At 41.0% G+C, this 15,248-nt stretch overlaps 1 long non-coding RNA gene across 1 annotated transcript in view; it reads right to left on the reverse strand.

Annotated features, from left to right (window-relative positions):
• Nucleotides 1–342: 342 nt before the first annotated feature.
• LOC115570398 (uncharacterized) overlaps nucleotides 343–15,248 on the reverse strand; it is a 33,735-nt gene continuing 18,829 nt past the window's right edge. The window contains exon 4 of the long non-coding RNA XR_003981763.1: nucleotides 343–1,020. This is a non-coding gene — a long non-coding RNA (uncharacterized LOC115570398). The remainder of the gene's footprint in view (nucleotides 1,021–15,248) is intronic.

The raw sequence follows: 15,248 nt of genomic DNA on the forward strand, positions 1-15,248 counted from the left end.
TAGCTACACTAGTAGCTATAATCTAAGGGCTGATAGTGGGCCACAAGCATTTGTGTGTTTCCTCTAACTTTCATCTTCAACAGTGTTTTTTCTTCAGCTCAAGACACTGCACAGTCACGCAGTTTGGGAGACTCAACTGTAATTTTTATGCAGCTGCAGCACCCGCAAGGCACAGTTGTAGGTTGAACAAAATCTGTCTCTGTTTTTGCCGATCAGCAAACAAAACTGGGGAGTGTTAAAGATATCGGAACAGTTCCCAGATCATAAATCAGTGTTTTATCATTGAAAAGTATGAAGAAAATATTTTTAATGGCAATTTTTCTTTGCAAAAATGCGACAAAATGAAATGAAATGTAACTCGCAGACAGGAACAATGCAAAATGTGTTTTTAAAAAGCAAACCGAGCCTGAACAGTAATGTCAAAGATGGATAAATGAATAAATTCTCTAATTCTTTTCTAGTGCAGTCTTGTTAAACGCTGATTTACTCTGGCTGCCTGAGCTGTTCCACTAGGCACGTTGCATATCAGTATCCGGTTGTTTCTGCCAATAACGTTAGCAGATCTTGGCAGGACAAAATTAAGAGATGTATGGATGAATTGGTCTACAATTACACTCAACATTAGAAGAGATGTGGCCACAACACAGCTGGCATAAAGTATGAAAACAGCCTGACCCTTTAAGATTTATAAAAAAAAGTGCTATGGATGTATTACTACCACAATATTGTGCAACAGTTCTACTGCTATCTTAAAATAAACCCAAGCTGTGAATTAAATTTAGTCAACAAGTGGATTCAACTATTGGTAGGGCAGTGGTAGACTGAGGGTTGGAGAAACAAGTTGTGAATGGAGGGTCTCTTGTTCAAATCCCTGGACTGGTAGAATAAATCCGGGTGGGCAAAGGCAGCACTTGTTCCAAGCGTCCCTCATTTCCAGTGCGGGCTGGTCAGTGGCAAATGAGTCTGGGGTTATACCTGAAAGCTTCCTGCTTTTCCTGGGGAAATAGAGGGCGATCTCTCCTGTATAAATAAAGGTGAAAAAAAATAGGGGAGATGTCAGTCTCATCATCTCACCAGACGATAGGCTATCCAGTTACCTGCAAACCAGTTACCACTCTGGTCAGTCAGTAAGTAACTCACTGAACCAAAGCATGAAACTCCCATAAAAACTTTGATGCGTTTGGGTGGCCGTTCTTTTCCTGAAAAATATCCTGTCAAGACAGGAAATGTGGTGTGTCTTACACTGCTGCAAATGAACTGAATTACGTTTGATTTAAAGAATAAAACTTTTTCATTTTAACAATGACAAGAATAGCGAGGCAGGCCGACGAGCTATCTACCCCCATCGGCATTGTGGAGCCCCTGAACTCTGAAAATTGTGGAGGCCATTTTCGATTTACCCTAATTGTTTTGTGGAACTGCCCATATTTAAAGTCTACCCAACTGATTGATCTCAAAAGTAAAGTCAGTGCTGAAATGGCATACATAAATTGTAAATAAATCTCTAGTGTGGTGTGTGTAGTATGTGGAGTAACTTCATGGTGTATACTCATTTTAATACATTTTTTGGTATTCGGCATAGGCCTACATGAGAATAACACATGAAACCATGGTAACTGCACAACAAAGACGGCGACAGTAGCTTTCGATCGCTGATGTTCAAATCTACGTGTGGCAGAGTTACGAGACGGCCAAGAATGGCCAGCAACATTGTGGCCGAATTCAGGCCGGTCCAACTTGTATCTGTACATTACGTCATGCGTCAAGTGTAAGGTGTCAGCTTGTATCTTTATATTGCTAGCTTCCATTGATAATTACTTGTAGCCCGTGGTTTTGTCACACCCTCAGAAGACATTAAAAAAAGATGATTGTATTACATCTAAAGACTTAGGCAAACCATATCAAAATCACATTATTACCACACAACAGTAATCCAGAAACCTTATTACTTTAAAATTTCTCAACTGAAGCACCTGCAGTAGTATGGCCTATGGTGTTAATGAGCAGAGGGCGATAATATCATCTTTTGTTTCTACAGAACAATCTGCAAAGTTGCGAAGTCAACTCCGATGATTGCCAAATTATGAATGATCATCTAATGCCTCCAGGTAATAATTTCATATGCATTACCGTTTTTTTTTCCATACATACATCGACATACATTATCTTTTACATTGTTTAATATTGTAGATTAGAGAAGAACGAGGAATGCAATTTTTGTCTTTCTTCCGTCAGCCACCTCCTGTTGAAACATAAATCTATTTCTTTGTAATTCAACCATCTTTTAAATAGATCTAGTCTGCTCATACTGCAATTCACACAGCATGCTGCACACCATTTTCTTTCCCAAGAACAGATGAAAGAACACACAATTCTCAGATAACAAGAGCAGTATTTCCATAATGGAGGCTGGTACATGTGATGACATGTATTGTGCCAGGGGATCTATACAAAGAGGTATATAGAAGGGCAGCCTCACAGAATCGCACTGGTTATAGGTTGCACACATAGAGAACCTATCCATTTAAATTGCCTTTTTTGAGGGAGAGTATATTCAGCAAGATCTTTCATCAGAGCAGTATGCGCTGTAACAGTCAGAGAAAAAACCCGTATTCATTGAAGCTGGTGCTGAAGTAGCAGGAGTAGGGGTACTGAAGTGGCAACAAGAAGGTGTCACCTATTATGTTTAAAATCTCAAAAACTGTCAAAGGCCAAAGACACGTTACTCTTTTTTCAGGTGAATTCATAGCAAGATAGTCTATATCTATCACATACAAAATACTGTATGAAGGAATGCCAAGAGCCAAGTGGCTGTTGCCCTTCCGTCAGTGCTATGAGTTACGATCCAGAACATCTGTACAAAGAGATAAATGAATCGGATTTGTGTTTCTCCGATTGTTTATTGCGTGGACAGCGTTAAACAAGCTGAGCAGAGACTCGGACAACCTTTTTGTTTTTTCACGAATACACATCTTAAAAGTCCATCTCCCCTGCAAACCTCCTGCTGATAGCAATCTAAACTCTATTGCCACCTAAAACACCAGAATAAATGTTGGCACGAATAAGTAGAAACTCCACATTTCTTAATGTTGCAGCTTTATGATGGCCAAATAATGTTTCTTTAGAGTACACAGTATCTATCATCAAACAGGTGCTTGATAAATGGATTATAAAGCATTTCAATGTTTGTTAACAGTGAAATAACTTTGGAAAAGAAACACTGGCTTAGCTAACTTGGTTCTGTTGCCACTGACAAAGCTACTCACAAAGAAACACCATCTCCAACAGTGGTGTCTCACTTTTGGCACCCGGCTGACACACCTCCACCGTCTCTTTTTTCACCCATTAATGTTGGCTCATAAATATGTAACATGAACATGATATGAAACTTACTGTAGAAGCGATAGATATGAAATGTACAAAAAACGTATCTGTGCAGAAACGTACAATGCCAACATTTCACTCTGGTCACTGGGTTGCTTCGTAAATGTAATACATATGGTAATTTCACTGTAATAATCCACTTTTTGATACAACAAGATTAAACAGCAGATTATTATAATTATAGCATGGTATGGCCTGATCATGTTCATCAGTGTAGTGCTAAAGTGGCTACTCAATAGTGAAAATATGATTTTGACAACAATAAATCTAAATGGTAGGTATAATTGACAGGACTGTCGCAGATTAAGCCCTTCTGTCAAGTGTCCTGCTTTATTTGCAGTAGCAATTCCATTTAAATGTACTTCATTAGTCTTCCCTGCAGTACACACCCGTGACTACGGCAACACATTCAATGGTTTTTAATGTTACTTTGTTCAGCTAACCGTTAGCCTTAACCTTGGCCTGTGTGACCTGTGTACAGTATCAGACAATGTTGCTAGTTTTTGTTACCCACAACAATTGTGACTCCTTCAAAACACATCACGCAAACTAAGTTACTAGTTCACATGTACAGTTTGGTTTGCAGGCGACATGGTTATAGATATGCAGTCTGAATAGGATGCAACAACTCCTTCTATACCACCACCATCTTAACCCAGAAAAATGTCAGAACTACTTTGCCACTATGGTATCAAAAATCCAAATGCAATGACCAGCGCACAATTGAATCACACCTGTTACATAATGCCCGGTACTTAGTACACTAAATACCAAATGGAACATCTTTAAAAGACAAATTCTTTGAGCATCACGCACACATGTTTTCACAGGCTACGTCCTGTGTACCCAACAGTCAATAAATAACTGTCACAGCACGCAGGAAAATGCGTTATCTATCCCCTCTGTGCTGCATGTGTGGGAGTCCATCTGTTCATTTCAATAGCAGCCGTGATAGATGCAGCGCCGGGATTATTGTACACAGTAACAGAGGAACTGCATTTCCAGCTTATCTTCCCAGTAGCCATTCATATTGGCTACTTGGCCAAGTATCTTGCTTCACACCCAGGGAAATGATTAACCAGGAGAGGGCCCAATGATTACCGCTGAGCTTCAAGCCAGATCTCACGACTCGCAAAACCCACATCCTTTTTTTTATTTTGTCCCTCCAGCTATGCATGCGCGTGGCTCTGAATTAAAATTCAGCAGTATCAACAACATTCATTCACTGAGTTTAACAATAAGTCAACAATGAGAATGTGGGATGAATGCGCTTGATAGCGCAGATATTCAATTATGATGGATTGAATGACGGCTTAGTGTGCATAATGCCATCGCTCTTCCCCATTGGGCTGTTTATTTTGGGCTCATTGTTTGCTGCCTGCGTGCAAATTGTTAAAGTGGTCTAATAAGCGAGATGCCATTCTTCCCTGAGCTTCAAAAACAGTCCCGCACTATGTCTTCACACAGTTGTCAAGTCATTCCATGTGGGTGGATTACTTATAGAACCCCTTTCGACACCCAGTGTGTTTAATAACCCTTTATTTTTCTCTCCACTGCACCACTTGATCAGAAACACAAAACAGCTCAGAGCCCGGAATACCTGGGTAGCAAACAACTTTAGTCGCCACGTGTTGGTATGCAAAAGGTGGATTTAGAAGTTAAAAAAACCGTCCACCAGGAAAGCGTGAAGGGAAGTTGTCTAATGGAGGAAAGACATGAGGGAGAGGAGGGGTGAAATTGCCTGCTAATGGCCTCTCTCTCCCAGCTGTGAGAGCTGCAGCTGTCTGGGGGTGCTGAGACAAATAGAGGTGGCTCATGTGGGGACCACAGCATCCAGACAACAGCTCACATTTTTCCCCCTGCACACTATTTGGCCACAACAAATTAATTTCGGACCGCTCGGGAGCGGCTGGATCCAGCTGGGTGTCGGCTAACAAACATGTAATGTATTTTCCAGTGCGCCAAGCCCCTATCAAGGAGATGCAAGATTGAAAAGTTGATGCGAGTTGAAAATATGTTTGCTCCAGTTTGCGAGTGATTCAGCGCAATGTGACCTAGAAACTACGGCTGCGAAAAAAAACTGGAAGTCAGAGAGGAGGAAGAGTGTGGATGATGGGACTGAAAATGATAACTGCTACATCCATGCTCGGTGGAAAAATATCACTCTTAGATCATCGCAAGAAAAAAAAAAAAAATCTGCAAATCTGCAAAACCGTTGCTATCAGTACTGTGGCCAACTGATTCTTACAAGCAGAGTGCCTCGACTGAATAAAAAGGAAGATACTAGAATGAGGCTCACTGGCATACAGTTAGCGAAGAGATGATAGTAATGAAATCCACTTGGCAGAGACCAAGCAGAGAAGCATTTGTTCAAATTAAGTTCATTGACAACATACAGTGTTAATGCCTTAGTGTGCCTAGTGGAACTATGAATGGATGTAGATGGGGGAGAAAGTATTTTTTAATATATATTCATGGTCTTTCCCTAACCTGAAGTGTTTTAGTTGTTTACCCTTACCATTTCCTCAATCTGCATGGGTGGCTTTTTGGGCAGGTTGTAAAGACAGCATTTATATCTGATCACCAAATAAAGTTGTTGTACTGAATGTGTTTCCAAACCAGCATTGTAAAAAGTACCCACACGCAGCAAAGGGTCCCAGGCTGGGACTCCAATCCAGGGAAGCTGCAGCGAGGACAAAGCCTCTGTATATGGGATGCCCGCTCTACCAACTGAGCTAATCAGCACCCCCTCAAAAGTCATACATGACTCTGACTCTGGTGAAAGTCATCCATTCAAATAGCACTTGAGTCAAAGTCTATTTGCACTTATGTATCAAAAAGTAGTTTTCTGGAAATTATTGGAAAGTATCTGGAATATCTGGAAAGGACATGTAAATTAGAGTTTGATTAACAGTACACATATGCATATACTGGATACCATGTGCTACGGGTCAGCCAATTATCTTCCTGGCTGATTATCAAATCCATTATTCAGCATTCTTCTGATTATCTGAACCAGGGTTTGTTTCCAATTGCCGATAAAATGCATTAATTCGAAAAATTGCCCTACTTTCAGAAAGCCATCTGCTCTGGCGGGGAAATTAATTTGTCGAGTGCGCTGAAGCAAAAACAGTAGAGGTGGGCTTCGCAAAAAAAATAAAACACAGAGCTTAAAGTTGCAAAAGTGCACCACAGTGCTGAGGGGTGCTGGGCGATGACTGTCTGTGAGTTAGCACAGCAAGCACTCCGACCACAATATACATAGTCATTTGATCCAATGCCTGGGTTGTTGATGTAAAACATATTGTTAACTGCATGAGCACCATAACCACAACCTTTGCCAAACCACAAACAATGGTCTAGTTGACCTGCACACATGTAGTACAATGCTTTTTAAAAAAGTGTTGGCATAAGACATTAAAGAAACATATAGGGTGATAGGGCTCCCTATTATTATCTAAGGCAACAACATAAAGGATGCAGGAACAATACTCAAAAAGAATGAATGAAATGATAAAATATTGTCAACCTGATCCTGTTCAGCTGTCGCACAAGAAACTTAAAGATATACTCAGCTCAAGAGGAAAGCAAACTGCATTTTGTAGCACAGTATATAAACATATTTTTGCAACATGGTATAGTAGACAGTCAGATCAGAGAAACGCAAAGCTGCACAAAGAACATCTGCACGCTGCAAAACAACGCCGCCCGAGCACACGAGAACAATCAACACGCATGTGAAGACTCCCACTGCGTTCCTGAAAATGTGGTGTCACTTAATGGCAGTGAATCAGAGCTGCTGAAAGTCAACTCCCATCTGAAGTTATTCTTGGTAATGTTGTTTTCTGTTTGTTTCCAGAGCACAAAAAAATATCAGTATTTATTCACCAACAGTCTGTCCATGACCTAAATAAATCATGGTTCCTCTCATTTGGAAGCGGAGCTATATGAGCCACTGGATTATGACGGCCTTTGAACTATTCCTCCCAGACTGATGACTGGTTATTAATTCATCCATTCTTTTGAAAAGGGTGCCTCATTATCATCCCAATATCAACCCGTCCCGCGAGAAAGTTGCGGAGCCAAGCCGTCAAGATTTTTTGCACTCCAGCTTCACAGGCTTGTCAAATTAAAAGGGCCTGCCAGTGACACTTTGAGGATGGCTCTCCAAAAACTGAGAAGAAAAAAAAAAAAAAAAGATGAATTATGTAAGATTCTCTTTGAATATTGCATTGCAGAGGAGGGTGTCCCATATGCCCACCGTTTCCAGTCTCAGACAAGACATCAATTGGAATACGCTCACTCTGGCACAATACAGCGGAGGTAAACTCTCCCCTTCTATTTCTCTATTCCCACTTATCACTGCGAGCGCTGCAGAGTCGGCTCCTGTGGGTTTTCTAAGAGAAAAAGCTTCGGCAGATAAGGGGAGAGGAGACGATCACAGGGTGATTGAATGAGATCTGCATTCGGAGAGTGGACGCGGATAACATCAGAGGTTCTTGGAAGACGGCGGGTTCTCGGAAAAAAAAAATAAGACGGAGGCTCCTGTCTGTTTTCTTCCAACTTCTGCTCCTCATCTCGCCTCATTTGGTGATGAGAGAAAATGTGGTATTTGTTGTGTAATTGAAGACAGACGCGACGTATAAGACAGATTCAGCACTGGCGTTTCACAGACAAAATGATTTGAAGGAGCCCTCGCAAAAAAAAAAAAAAAAAAATCGGAAGAAAGAGCAGTGCAGATGTGATGCGGAACATCAAAAAATGCTGGAGACACAGCAGGGAAACACCATTCCCCCCTTTCGAAATGAATAGAAGTTGTTTCAAGAAGAAACTAGTCGAGAAAAACCCTTAAAAACTCCCAGGCCCGCTGAAACAAAACAACTCAAACGACTCCCTCAGTACAATATTCCACAATCTATTAGCTTTACTGCTAATCACTTTTCTCTTTCACGCTGCTGCTTTTATTGACCTTTTATCGGTACCAGCAGTCTCCAGCTATTTCACTGTGTGTTGCATTTGCATCTACTCCCTTCATTCCCCCGCAGCAAAACAAAGACATAATTGAATTGCACCCAACAGGCCACCTGATAAGTCAATCTCATATTCAGAATTTTTGATGAAGCCTCACCGTACAGCCTGAATCCTTGTTTTCTGCAGCCCGCGCCTAATTGTTAGTATTATAATTAGTGGAATGTTAACAATTGTTTTGCAGGGGAGCATGAGGAATGTGGTGCAGCTGCTTTTGCACCGCTGAATTAAAACAGTGAGACACCTTGAACGGTGGTAAATGGTGTCAGTAATGGAGACGGTGCCGGCGCACTGGAGCCACAGAAGCATGGGGTTGGGTTTACTATTTGAATTCCCTAATTATAGACACTGAACATTTAAATTTCAATCACTTGGTGCTGTGTGCTTTCGGAGAGATGTCCAAAAATAATAATATCATTCATATAATAACACAAATATGGATCATATGAATAAACCTAATGCATGAAAGCAAAAGGTATAAATGTGAAGGGAGGTGAGATTAAACACATCCTTCTGACTGACTCTTTACTGTAATGTATTCAAATATATGGTGCCATAATCCTATAAAGGCCATATGGTGCTTTAGGAGATAAGAGAAAAACTGATTGCAGATCTGGAAATGTGGTGATGACAACCGCCAGCTATTTCAAATCATGCCTCCCCTTGAGTAAAGAGCTTAACTTGAGCCTTTGTTGTGATTTAAAAAAGAAAAAAAGAAAAAAGCAAAGTTAAATCTCAAAATAAGCCAGTTCAATGAGGAAAAAAAAAAAGAAGGCTGTCAGAGAAGAAGATGGTCCCTCACCTTCTTCTGGTAACCACAAGACAGGCGGTCCGGATCTCTTTTTAATTAGGTGAGTCTCTCTAATCAACTGAGCAACTTGCTGCAGGATGTACAGTAATGGGTCGCCAGGGGCGACGACATGTTCGCCATGAGTTGGAGCAAGAAAATGCAAACAATAAATATCAAAAGCCTGGAGACGCAATACATCTTAGTGAGAGTTACAACCCTCTTCCCTTCATAAAACAATGAACTGATGACGTCTTGGGTCATTGCTCATAAAAATCATTTGTGCTTTTGCGCATCCGGCAAACCGGGGAGGGTTGTAAGGCAGAGTTGTCCCACGTGTCCACCATCTGTTGAGGATCCCTACAAGGCGCATTTAGACAGTGTCTGGTAGCTCCAGAGACACACATGGCAGTGAGCCTCCGCTGAGTGGTCATCAACAGTGTTGGGAGTAACACGTTGCAAAAGAAATGCAATTACTGTAATGCATTACTTTTTGCTGTAACGCAGTGATGTAAGGCATTCCAAAAAAAGAAAAAGGTAATATTTTACTCGGTAAAAAATCTCAGTAACACGTGTTGCAAAGCATTTTAAACCCGAAATTAAGTCGTGTGTTGTTTTTATACAAATTCGGATTTGGAGTAACTTGCCCAACACTGGTCATCAACTCCCATCGAGCCTCTCTGAATGTGCTCATGCTCTGTCGCTCATTTAATTTCTCGTTTGTTGCAAATCCATCATCTCGTCTTCATGTAGTGGCATGCCGCCAAGAGGTAAGATAGAAACCCTGAATAAGGCAGACTGTGTGAATCGCTGTGGGTGTATGGATGAGCTCCACACCTGTAGTAACAAATGAGACTCAACACAAACAAAACGAGGCCAGTGCCAAAGCCGAGTCACCCTTTGGAAACTGCAATTATATGAATTTAATCCTCACATCACAGCGAGGACTGTTCCACTTTTACACAAGTCCTATCAGTAAAAATAGCATTGCACTTTAACTTGCAGAACTTGAGATCTGTGTGTGTTGCGTTGTAGCTATAATTAAATTAGACAATGCAACAAACTAGCCAGGGAACCAGAAATTATAATTTTTTTGCTCTAGCAACCCTCCCCTTCCGGCAGATTTCCCTGTATCCTGGTCTATGACAACCAATCACAACCGTTTATTTACCATTTGATGTGACGGGCAATCAATATAGTCAGCACCAGGCTCTCCAAACTCAGGTAATATCAGCAGGTATTGTTGATTAAATATGAATCAGCATCCTGTTACTGCATTGCCCATGTCCCGTTTCAAACTTTCTGAGAAAAGTTTGTGAGCAGTTCATTTCTTTCCTGCTTGGAAAAAGGAGCGAGCACTGGCTCAACCTGCATGTGTTACTTAGCTCTACTTCACTACTTCATTGCTTACAGACTTCCTGTTTCAGCTTTAATTTACTGCACTAGTCATGTGTGCACGGATTACAGATATTGTGACTGATCGCAGCCATTTCTTTGGTCAGCGCAATCTCATCAAAGCCAATAGCAACAGTGGGCAAAACTATGAAAATGGGCCAAAGTTCCATAAACCACAACTGTCCCTTTGCAATGTTGTAGGTTGATATACAGCAGCCAGCTAAAGAAACTATTATCTTGACTTGCATGTCATTTTCTCTGAGCCAATATTGACACATATAATTTGCATATAAGTAATCAGGTCGATGTCTTATTAGGATTATATGCCAAACTGTCATGCTGTTCCAAACTGAGCTGTGGCTTTGGCTGTGTTGTATTTAATAGGGATCTAGACCTCTTTAATTTTTTTTTTTCTTCAGTAGCCTTGCCCACAAGGAAATCAATGGCATAGCAAATCAGAGCTCACAGCATTAACACATTAAAGTCACAGTGAAAAAAAAAAAAAAAAAAATTATGGTTTCCAAACAGATGGTCCCATTTTATGCAAATTGTTATTATGCAAAACTAGGCCTGGAGGCACGGCTATTTTTTTCAGCCTTTTAATTGGCAGAGAAGAGAGAGAGGTGCCAGACGTTGCAGGTGGCAAGGTAGCCCCACTTTCTTTTGTCGCGTCCTGAGAGAGAATTTTCAGAGAATTTTTATTTAGTGTTATTTCCACCAGGGCTCTCGCCACAGCCATCTGTACGCCAAGAGGGGAGCCCATTGAGCTCTGTGTGATGCTGCAGCTTCTCAAAGCCTGGTGAACTGATAATGTAGCACGCTCCTGCTCGCAGCGGGGGCTGGCTCACCAAGGCAACAACGGCTCAGAATAAACCTTTGGTTAAGAAGGTGAGCGTTATCCACCGTGTTTTTTTTTTTTCTCCTTCCCCTCTCATGCCCCGACCGCTCTCTACTGCTGATTAGCACCGTGTAGTCTGGAATATGTCAGGATAATTAGGAAATATGATCTGAACAAACCTTTGCTGAGGAAGTCTGTTCAAGTTGCCTCCTCACAAACTAAGTAGCAAACACTTAGCTCCTGACGTCGGCTGGACATTGACACAAAGCAATTCGTTTTCATTCAGATTTTTTTATTTTCCCGTAAAGAAAATGTGCCTCGCGGGCCTGGTTTACGATAAACACACACAATAAAACGACAACATAAAAGCACTTTTAAACACGTCATAAATTGCCACATCATATACCAGTGCGGACTGACATCAGCTGATAAAAACTAAAGTTGCTTACTGGTACTGAAATACAGTTTTTGATGAGGCATCAACACACTACATCATGTCATTTTGCAAACTGAGTAATCTAATTAAAGAGAGACTTGAGACGCGGGTTTTCTTATTTTTTGTTTCGAAGCCTGCTGCACACGGAAGGAGGGCTCAGCCTCAGACTGCCCGCCTGAAAGAAGCTATTGAACCCTACGGAAGAGACCGGCAATACCAAACAGGCGGCTCGCGCAAAATTACCTCAATCACTCCTGATGAAAGCCAGTTTTTTGGACACTGATCAGATAAATATATTCAGAGGACATATAGGACTTTGAAATCCTTGAACATATAACTCCTACTTCCCAAAATATTGAAAGGGGCGTTTGATGTCGGCTCCTCTTCCCGAGATCAATCTTTCTGAAAATGTGCTCTTCATCAGCGGAGTCTTGGATATTGTGCGCTGCTTTTTCTTCTTTTTTCATTCTCGGGGAAAGTCTGCTGTTTGGGCATCAGTCATCTGCTCACCAGGGGATGGGAATTACAGGAAATAGTGCGATTAACTGTTGGCACGCACTGTACATATAAAGAACATATGTGAGACTGCTGTATTTGTGTTGCTAACCTCTTAAATGTGATAGCACAACATTCCGATTTTTTGGCAGCGTGAATATGCGTTTGGCTCGTGCAGATACACTTTTTTATTAGGTTTGGTTTTCAAACAACCCTCCAAACAAATTATTATAAATCTGTGCTTTAAAGAAAATTGCTTGCTTGCTCTGCTTGCTTCATTTTCCAAAACAGACCTCCTAGAAGAATATGCAGGGCTATCCTTATGCACTCTTAAACATTCAATTATGGGTGAAAATGTTACAAAGACGTGAGCTGTCTGCGCGTTTCTGCTTCTCGACGCTTGTAAAGGGAAACAAAGCATACATGAGGTAACACTAGCTGCCATGATCTGTTACTGTGGCTTGACCTCTGGGACACCTCAAACAGCTCAGCAACACCTCTGACTCTATAAATATGTAAAATCCCTGGCATGTTCCCGGGCCCCTGATGCGCTCTGGGCCGCTGATTCATCCAGCCACCCCCTCCTCCTCCTCCAGCGGTGCCCCTGCTTGGCCTCTCAGGGGAACAGTCAGTAAACAATTTGAATAAGTCATGATGACCAAGGCTTGTTGGCACACGCTCACGCAACCTGCAACGTGGTTACATTCCATACAGCTCTCAGTCCCGTGGACACTGCAATCAAGTAACAGTTATGGTATTGAATGAAGCGTTCTACTTAAGTTGTCTTTTCATTTCCTGCAAACCCAACGGCACATTTGATGACTTTGTGGCTTTGCTTAGTTTGATGAAGAGAGAACATACTAAACTATCACTTGTAAAAGATGATATTACATAGTTTTAAGCCAGAACTAGTTTGTAATTTATCACTGCAAGCCACATATTAAGGTTTAGCAAGCTATCTCAAGACAATCTGAAGCAAGAAAGCTAAAAACCAATTCCAAACACGCGTGAGGTGTGCAAATATCAACCAGAGTCCATGTCAAACATGGCTGCAAATGATCAGGAATGGAATGTCTCTTGTGTACCCATTATGATTAATTTCCAGTCAAAATCAAATCAATTTAGACCCAGTTCGGAAAGTATGGTTGGATGATAATAAATAAGCTGCTACTCAAGTGTTGCCGTATTGATCTTTTCTAAATAACTCAACAGGCCTAATAAAGATATCTTATTGAATATGTGTTGCTTGATAGCTTAAATTTGTTAGTACAAACTGGAAATGCTCGTAAAAAGACTTTCACAGTCGATGACACATCTGGAGCACGGTCCAGCCACATACATTGTCGCTCTGTCACAGGTGAAAAAAACACTCTGGCTTTTTTGTATTTCTTTGAACCAGGGAAAGTGTGGGGTGTGAATCTGCAGGCGAAGGCAAGAATAAATAAGTATAAGGTTTTAAATGTTCAATTTTGTACCGCAAATGACTTATGGTTAAATATCTACATTTAAAAAAGTTGAAATTACACATTATTCTTTATTTATTTGACTTTTATTTTTCAGGGGTTACATTGAATATCCCATTGGTTACATTAGATACATTAGTGCATTTGTTTAGGGACATCTTAGTGTGTTGATCAGAGCCGCAAATTAAAGTTTGGCTGGGACCCAGAAGATACGTCTTAAGTTTGGGAATGGCTGGTTTAAATCCAATCACAATCAAAGATGGTGTGATGGCGCCCCTGCTAAATAGTGCACATGTGGCTACAAGTCCTGGCATTAAAATGGCTAAATCCCCTCAAAAGAAAAAGTTGCTAATTTGTTTGCAATACCATATAGACCAGGTAAGGGTCAGGCATCTTTAGCGTGTAGCTTGCTAGCTCATATGTTGTCGTTTTACTGTTTTGAAAAATAACATGCAGATGGAGTGCGGAGAGAATGTTAATGGCCGGCTTTATATCCACCGTCCACAGTCTGAGAGTCAGACTATTGACATGCATTGGTTTTGTGTGTCGGAGCCAGTACTATTACCAGGCAAGAACCCTGACATTGGGCTATTCTGCAAAACCCATTCATGGTTGTTTCTTTTTTCCAACGCCGACATTTAATAACATCCCAATTTCTATAACATATGTTCAGGGTCACTATAGAAGGTTTGAAGCTATGCAAATATTATGCACTGAATGTTAAATCTGAACATAAATCAGCATTGAAGCATGGAATTGAATTGCTGATACAAGGACATGGTTGACAGAAGGATGTCATTCTCAGGGGCACTGGGCTGTTGGGCACTTCTGTCTCGCAATAATCTAGAGAAAGAGATGCCATGACATTTTAGTCACATGTAAAATGTGAGTTTAAATGTGATCAGACTAGATGTACAGAAAAATACATCAAGCAATGAATGTAGCATTTACTGATATAAAACATGACCACATTGAGCTTAAACATCTTGACACCAATTAAAGTCAAGAGTGTTATTGTTTGTTTCAGCCTTGTGCTCCCTTTTATACCTGTTAAGCCTCATTTAACATTTACCATTAGCTGTCTTGGTTTGCTTGTAAGGTTTAATGTCACGTCTCTGAAGGTGTGTATAATTGTACGCCGGAAAATACGATGACTGATTCTGAGCCAACATTTAGTCAGACCATTGATTTCTCCCATGTTCATGAAAACGGCCTTTCTAATCTAATTGCATCTGTTCCTCAAAATGAAATAATTGTATCGAGGCGAGCATCAGCGCTTGGCCGCGGAGCCATTCTGTGCCATGCTGGAGTTTAATTGTTGATGGACTCCATGTATTCAAGGCATTCACGGTCAGCCCAGAGATACATTTGCCAATAATCTCTTATTATGAGGCAGGAAGGAAGAGAATTACTTGAATGGTA

Source organism: Sparus aurata, chromosome 19 (genome assembly GCF_900880675.1).
Source record: "Sparus aurata chromosome 19, fSpaAur1.1, whole genome shotgun sequence".
In the NCBI taxonomy this organism is placed as follows: domain Eukaryota; kingdom Metazoa; phylum Chordata; class Actinopteri; order Spariformes; family Sparidae; genus Sparus; species Sparus aurata.